The 7,416-nt window shown below is 32.1% G+C and overlaps 2 long non-coding RNA genes across 2 annotated transcripts; one reads left to right on the top strand and one right to left on the bottom strand.

Moving 5' to 3' along the window:
• Nucleotides 1-1,636: 1,636 nt before the first annotated feature.
• LOC120485663 (uncharacterized) lies at nt 1,637-3,681 on the bottom strand. The gene is made up of 4 exons (XR_005623956.2): nt 3,522-3,681; nt 2,864-3,026; nt 2,688-2,769; nt 1,637-2,507 (listed from the first exon to the last, which is right to left on the bottom strand). It is a non-coding gene; the product is annotated as an uncharacterized LOC120485663 (long non-coding RNA).
• Nucleotides 3,682-4,450: 769 nt separating this feature from the next.
• On the top strand, nt 4,451-6,998 carry LOC148977322 (uncharacterized). The gene is made up of 4 exons (XR_016169865.1): nt 4,451-4,648; nt 5,571-5,699; nt 6,174-6,248; nt 6,358-6,998. It is a non-coding gene; the product is annotated as an uncharacterized LOC148977322 (long non-coding RNA).
• The last annotated feature ends 418 nt before the right edge of the window (nt 6,999-7,416 follow it).

Here is a 7,416-nt window from a genome sequence, read left to right as displayed (position 1 = left end):
TGTACATTTTATTCTATTCTAAATTCTAAATTAACGCATTACAATTTAACTAAACCCATTATATTTTAGTCGACTAAAATCCAATGTGATCTCATGAGAATACGTATGCATTTGTACGTAAAGTGTAGTTCTATCATACGTACATATAATTACGTTTTATATGCGCAGAAACGTATAATACTGACGTATTTACAGAACTAAAATGTAAAATATTTACGTTATTGACAGCACAAAAACGTAATTTATTTACATTTGAACAAATCCACCGATGTACACATTTGTACATATCACAATTTATGCATATTAAAATCGTAGCATTATGTTTTGACTCTATTGCATTCAACTGTCTTATTCATTACGTTTTCAGTCTCATTTATTGATATAATACTCATAAATATTAACATTTTGCTCGTTTCGCCTGCATGGTGTTAAACAATACACTATAAAACCTTAAAAATACATTCTTTAACTTTACTCGTTTAACCATTTTGTAATATAGTTTATTTGCCGTGAGGCACAGAAAGTGTTTTCTCCTATAAAACAAAACATAAATTCACAAAAGACATCAATTTTATTAGTTTGATGTAATCCAAATCTTTAGAATCCATAGCCTACGTTGTTTACAAGAACAAAATCCTAATTCAACCTTTTATCCAGTCGTGATCTTCGCCTCCATTCTCAGCAGCAACCGTACACGTCAAATCCCGCGCTGGTGATGAATTCAAATTCAAAAATCACGCCCTTGAGAAGCGATACGTCGTGTTTTACGGCAGAGATATCAAATGGTCATTGGCTCTTCCCTGCCTCATCACAGATTGAGACATGAAGGACTGTGACGGTTGGTTTAGTTCTTTTGAAATAGTGCGAAGCTGCGAACTGAAGCCGGATGAACATTTTCATTGATTATTAATTTAAATTCTGCTCTGTACTTCATACAAAACTATTACAATGCTGCCAGAGAGGACTGCGACTGCAAAGCATCTTCATGTGAATGGCTTTTGGTTGCGGTTTTGACATTTTCGCAATAAATATATTATTGTGATTATACTTTTCTGTTAGTCACGTTTTTCTTCATAATTGTAACGTTAGTTTACGTAGTTTTAACGAATTGTTAGGGGTAGGTTTAGGGGTAGGAGTAGGATTGGTGGCTCAAAATATATTTTAATGCCATATTGTTAATACAACTGCCATTTCCCAACACATCTGTCCATTATGTTTTATCCTTTTTTTATATTCTGTATAAAATACACTGTAAAAAAATGTCTTGTCAAATTAACAGTAACTTACTGGCAACAATTATCCAGTACTTGCTGTATTTCATTCAACAATAAAATTACTTTAACACTAACTACAGTACTGTTAAGCATACTGTAAAATCAAATAACATTATTTTACTGTAATTTCTTACCATATTAAAGTACAGTATTACACTGTTAATTTTTAATAATACTGTATAGTATTATACAGTTATGAAATGTTATTGTATTTGGTGCTACTGTGTAACCTGTAGAATATGTAGAAAATCCGTAGAAATAGAGTATTATTTAACAGTTAAAATAATATTTCTATGGATTTTCTACATATTCTACAGGTTGCACAGTAGCACTGTAGGAAATAGAAAAAAGAACAATTGAAGCTTTAACTGCTCAAGGTTTATTGTGTATTTTCAAACACATTACATTTACATATATACATTTAAATACATGAATAAAATTAAATACATGAATAATAATAATGTAATATAATACAATTTAAATCATGCATGAAAATCATGAACAATCATGCGTTTCAATTCATGCAAAAATGATTATGAACAGGTAAAATAGAAAAGATTAAAGGGGCGCTATCTGATCAATCTATTAGAAAGGGGGGGGGGGGGGCTTAAACTAGATAGTCTATTGGTTTGAGATAGACTGTCTAACTGGTCAGACTGGTCTGTTGCTGATTTTAAAGGGTTTTGGGCTCCTTTATAACTAGAGGACCAGATTTGCAGGGCTGGGAGAAATGTATAACTACACTTTAACAACTACAGACCAGTGTCATTGCTCTCTCGGTTTTCTAAAATCCTTGAAAAGTTGTTTGCTCAAAAATTAATTTTTTTTTTTAGAAAAACACAAATTATTTAATGAAAAACAATATGGCTTTAGAGATAAAAAAGATTAACTGCTTTGGCATTAATTGAACTCATAGGAAAATTTACATCTGCAACTGAGGATAAAGCAATACACAGTGGAGGTCTTCATCAACTTAAGCAAAGCATTTAAAGGGTTAGTTCACCCAAAAATGAAAATTCTGTCAGTATTTACTCACCCTCATGTTGTTCAACCCCGTAAGACATTAATTCATCTTCCGAACACAAATTAAGATATTTTTTATGAAATCTGAGAGCTGGATCACTCCTGCATACTAGTCCATAGGCTTTGGTATGATTTTTTCTTTGGTATGATTGGCTTGATTTTTGTTAACGCAAATACACACAAATGTGGCATTTTCTTTTCATCCATTATCTGTTGGTCACAAAAGTACACAAACACACATTTGAAAACAAAAACAACAACATTTGAAAGACCCACAACTGTCTAGTTTGTAATGTCAAATAATGCTACAATCAAGATGAGGCTCTATAAAAGGAGTAATTAAAACAAAGAATAAGACAAACAATACGAAAACATTAAATACAGACTTACTATTTTAATTTTGCTGTTTGGCTTGATGTGGTCATCATTTATGTATCGTCCGAGATTTTCTGTAGCTTTACTGCCATCAACACTGTATGGTGAAATATTTTAAAAACACTGTATATAAACATACCAAAATATGATGTAATTATACTTCATTAGAACATTCATTAATTTAATCTTACCAGTAAGATTGTCCCTGAAAGGAGTAGAAATATAAAAAAACTGCATCTTCAGCTGAGTAGTCTTTGAGCAGGGTCTCTCCTTCAGATCCAGCCATGTGTCTTCCAACATACTCCAGTAGGAATTCTCCTGGCTCAATATGTTTTGTGGCGATTACTCCAAAACCTAATAAATTGGGTATAAATAAGTGTAAATTAAGTATGAGAAAAGATTCATAAAGTTGTTAAGGTTGTCTAAACTGTTTTAAATGGTAGCCCTGCTTGGAAAACAAATACGATATCTACATCTAAAAGTGCAAAACTACAAAACTCATATGTATCATGACACTGAATATTGATAATTTCCATTGTTAAACAGGCCCCCGGAGTCTAACTGGCAGTTACATACAAATAATATCAAGATCACTCGCACATCTACACAATGGAGTTTAATTTGGACATCAGCAGCTAGCATAAATACAGGCAGGAAAACAGATATAAATCCACCTTTAACTGATTCAATCATGTTTTTTTTGTTTCTCTTGTGTTTTTTTTTAACAGCCTGTTGTTTTTAGCTACACATTTTAAACCCAACCATTCGACATTATTTAGAGACCAAACTTAGCTTTTAATTAAGTTTTGCAAAGTCATACTGATGGCAGAATTGAATGCCGTAACTTACCTTTCTCTTCACACATTAATTTTTTCTCGAATGTGTCTTTATCTTTCCCCGAAGCAATGAAGTACAAGGCTTCCTTTTCAGGAGAAACTCTTTTGGGTCTCATTTTCCTGTGAAATATAAGAACATTTTATGCAGGATATAGTGCATATGCTAAGTAAAAAAAATAAAAAAATAAAAAAAATAGAAAATACTCTAAAAAAAAAACTCCAGAATTGTGTAGACAATAACTTATTGAAAAGATGACAATGTGGCTGATAATTTACTACATTTTTACTATACTTTTTATACACTGTAAACCCTAATGTTGTCTTTACTTAAACAATCAAGTGTACTTGACTAAACATTACTTGAAATTGTGCATTTTGGCCAGGTCACTCAAAAATATAAGTTCAAATAACTAATTTACCTTCAAAATACAAAAACTTAAGATTCCAAGTGCAGTGAACTCAAAATAATGATTAAAACTTACAAAAGGTCATTTTCACAAATTTCTTAACTGTGAAATGAAGGATACATTCATACATGCTTTCTTCAAGTGCAAGGTGTCATTCTTATTTTACCAGAAAACAAATGGCTTTCATTTTACAATTATTGATCATAATGTAAATAAACGTTTATTTAAAAAAAAAAATCCTGATACTTTAAACTTCATAAATAAACTTTAATATCTGTATTCAAGTGTTTTTGTAATACTGTGGGTTGCAGTTTTCACTCAGTAGCCTTTTTTATGCAGTAAACAACATGTACAGAACAATAAAACAAACAAAATACAAGCTCATACATTTCACGTGCACATATATGCCACGTGACAAAATGCATGAAAGAGTTCCTCACATCAGCCACCAACCATGTATCAATGAAAAAATAATATACAAACTTACAGAAATACAGCGACGACACATTATGTTTAACGTTAAATCAAATTCATTTCAAATCGGTTTAATTAAAATGTCTCTCTCTGATCTTCCTCTGATGCGATTGGCCACGCAAGGAGTTCTGCCTGGCAACAAGAAAACTAATGCACTAATTGGTGGATTTCAAAATTGGTGATTTTCGCATCGTCTGTTGCTGCTGCTGACACAAGTTCAAATCTCAAGACGGGAGGTTTTCTTTGTGTAACATTCTCGGTAAGTAGAATTATTAATATATAAAGTTATTTTGTATGACTTTTTAACTCTGAATTATGTTTATTTAAATCCTTGCACGGTTAAAAGAGAACGCAGCCAACGTTAATTACAATATTTCCTGGTCAAACTTTTCCAACATAACGTTTTATCGATGGTTTTGTGATGACATGATAACTGCGATATCAAACGATTCTTTAATTTATTAGTTCAATTGTGTAATCATGTATTTCTCTGCAAAAGATCATAGTTAACTAACGTTAACTTAGCCTAACGTTACTTTAGACCAGTCAACTGATGTTTTTTTTTCTTTTTTCTGGTCAAACTTTGACAACCTCGACATCAATTAACGGTATTTTCTTCATGACTTTGTGATAGTATGATTATTGAAATGTCAACAGCTTATTTCTTATTTTACTAGCGAGATAAGTTAGCTAAGTTACACATTTGATGATCTTTTTCCGTGCAAGAAAGAACATGGCAGCTACTGCACAGACCATGTGGGTTATTTTTCCCATAGATTTTTTCCGGGCAAACTTTGTCAGTTACCCGTAACTTTAACGTTAATTGCAAATATTTTCATCATGATACATTTCTGATTGACTGAGATAAGTTTTAAGAACATTGTTACTATAGCTAGGACGAATTAGTGATGTTTCGTCACGCTTGTCACCAACGATTTAATCATATGGAAAATACTATTGTCAATGCAAACTAGCAACTTTTGGCTACAAACAAAACCATGCACAAAACTGTTTGAGCATGAGTACTTGATAATTTTCATTTTTGAGTGGACTAAGTTATTCCTTTAATGTGTTAAAAATATTTCTTAGCCTCTAAGTTACATTTGTTTCCTAATTAAGCAATAAAGCATTTCTATGTGCACACTAATGTGATTATGTGATCTGTCTTTATCTCCCCTCAGATCAAGTTCAACAGAAAAAAACCTAAAACAGGATTTCTACTTCTACAGAACATACAGTTCATGGACCTTTTTACAGCCAAAAGGGGGACTCCTGGTCAGTACTTGGCTAACGTTTGAAATCAAATAAAGGTTAGTAATGGTTAATAATAAATAAAGGTTTTGTCTTATTTAAAATAACTAACAGGATAACTTTTACTCACCCTCAAGGTGTTCTAAACCTGTATACATGTATTTGTTAAAGCTGAACACAAAGGAAGATATTTTGAAGAATGTTTGTAATTGAACAGATTTGGGTACAATTAATGTTCGTAGTATTTTTTTTTTTTTAAGCATGTAAAAGTCAATGTTGGCCCAAAACTGCTTGGTTACAAACATTCTTCAAAATGTATTCTTCCTTTGTATTTAGCTGAGCAAAGAAATGTACAGGTTTGGATTGGAATAACTTGAGGGTGACTAAATGATGACAGAAATTTCATTTTGGGGGAACGATCCCTTTAAAAGCATTTAATTTTGTCAGCATTTAATCGTATAAAAATTCTTCAAATATATTGATTAGTTGTTGGCATTAATGGAATTTTGTGTTTTCCTTTAAAATCATCCCAGCCAACGGAGGTCCGAACCCTTGGGATTCGAGGACAACCTATCATGCTTGGAGATGATGGTGACTCTGGGATTAAGGTTAGTGTTATGTGTTCTTAATAGATCTAGTGCACGTTCTGAGAAACATGAATTCATAAACATTTGATTCCTGATCGTAATATTCTATTTATGTCTGTTTTTTCACTAGGTGTCTGATCATCGCAACTCCATCCTTAATGTGCCAGTGGGCATCTTATTTGAGGACACTGAACTTCAGCCCCCCAATTCCTTGTATTTAACTTCTACGATTGGAATAATACTTGAAGGACAAGTGGTGATTGAAAAAACGCAGGACCTCCCACAGGCTATGTGTCTCCTCTTCGGTCTGATCTACGCTGTCTGATCTACGTGTGCTAATGTCAATGGGACGGTATTCTCTCAAGCCTAAATTGCAGTCTCTGGCAAACCAGCTTTTTGTTTAAAAAACGTCACTGTGAGACTTTAACACCACTCTGAGAAATGTTCTACAAATGATTTGCAGAAGATACAGTACTGTAATATTGTGCAAATATTTGGTCAAAGACACTGACTATGGTCACTATGCTTTACTTAGTTTGCTGTGATTTCATAAAGCTTAAACAAGTAAAATGTAAAAACAATGTACATTACGTGTACATGTTCAGTACATTTACAAAAATTTGAGACTTAAATGTAATGTGTAAGTGATCAGAGTTGTACAATTGATAGTGCACTACTTAATGTTGGATACTGTTGCCACATTTAGAGTTATGTACAGGGTGTGACTCATTTCCATTTGAAATTTTGGTCAATAAAGACTCAAAGGATCAATATGTTGTTCATTGTTTTATGTAAGTGCAGTGTGCACACAGCTTACAGTCAAAAATATGAGCTTTAAAATTTTGAAATAAAATTACAGTTAAATTTTCATGTTGAGTTTACTTAAATATACAAGTACAATTGATATTAACACTAAGTTAAGTGAACTTTATTGTTTAAGTACATTAAATAATCGTCAAGTTTGGTGAACTAAACAATTTAAGTAAAGTCTACATAACTACCAAGTTAAGTAAACTTAACTATGCAAGTTTTGGGAGTTCTCATTACTCAATTAAATTGAGGGAACGAGTTTACTCAAATCAATTGAGTTAAATCAACTTATTAGGGTTTTCAGTGTATCAAGTATTTTTATAAAATCATTTTAAAAAGAAACTGAATATCAATAATACCAATCTGCATGCACATTTAC

This window comes from Pimephales promelas, chromosome 10, assembly GCF_988280905.1.
Source record: "Pimephales promelas chromosome 10, fPimPro1.hap1.1, whole genome shotgun sequence".
In the NCBI taxonomy this organism is placed as follows: Eukaryota; Metazoa; Chordata; class Actinopteri; order Cypriniformes; family Leuciscidae; genus Pimephales; species Pimephales promelas.
Note: the sequence above shows the minus strand (reverse complement) of the source record. Positions and strands in the feature narration are given on the sequence as shown.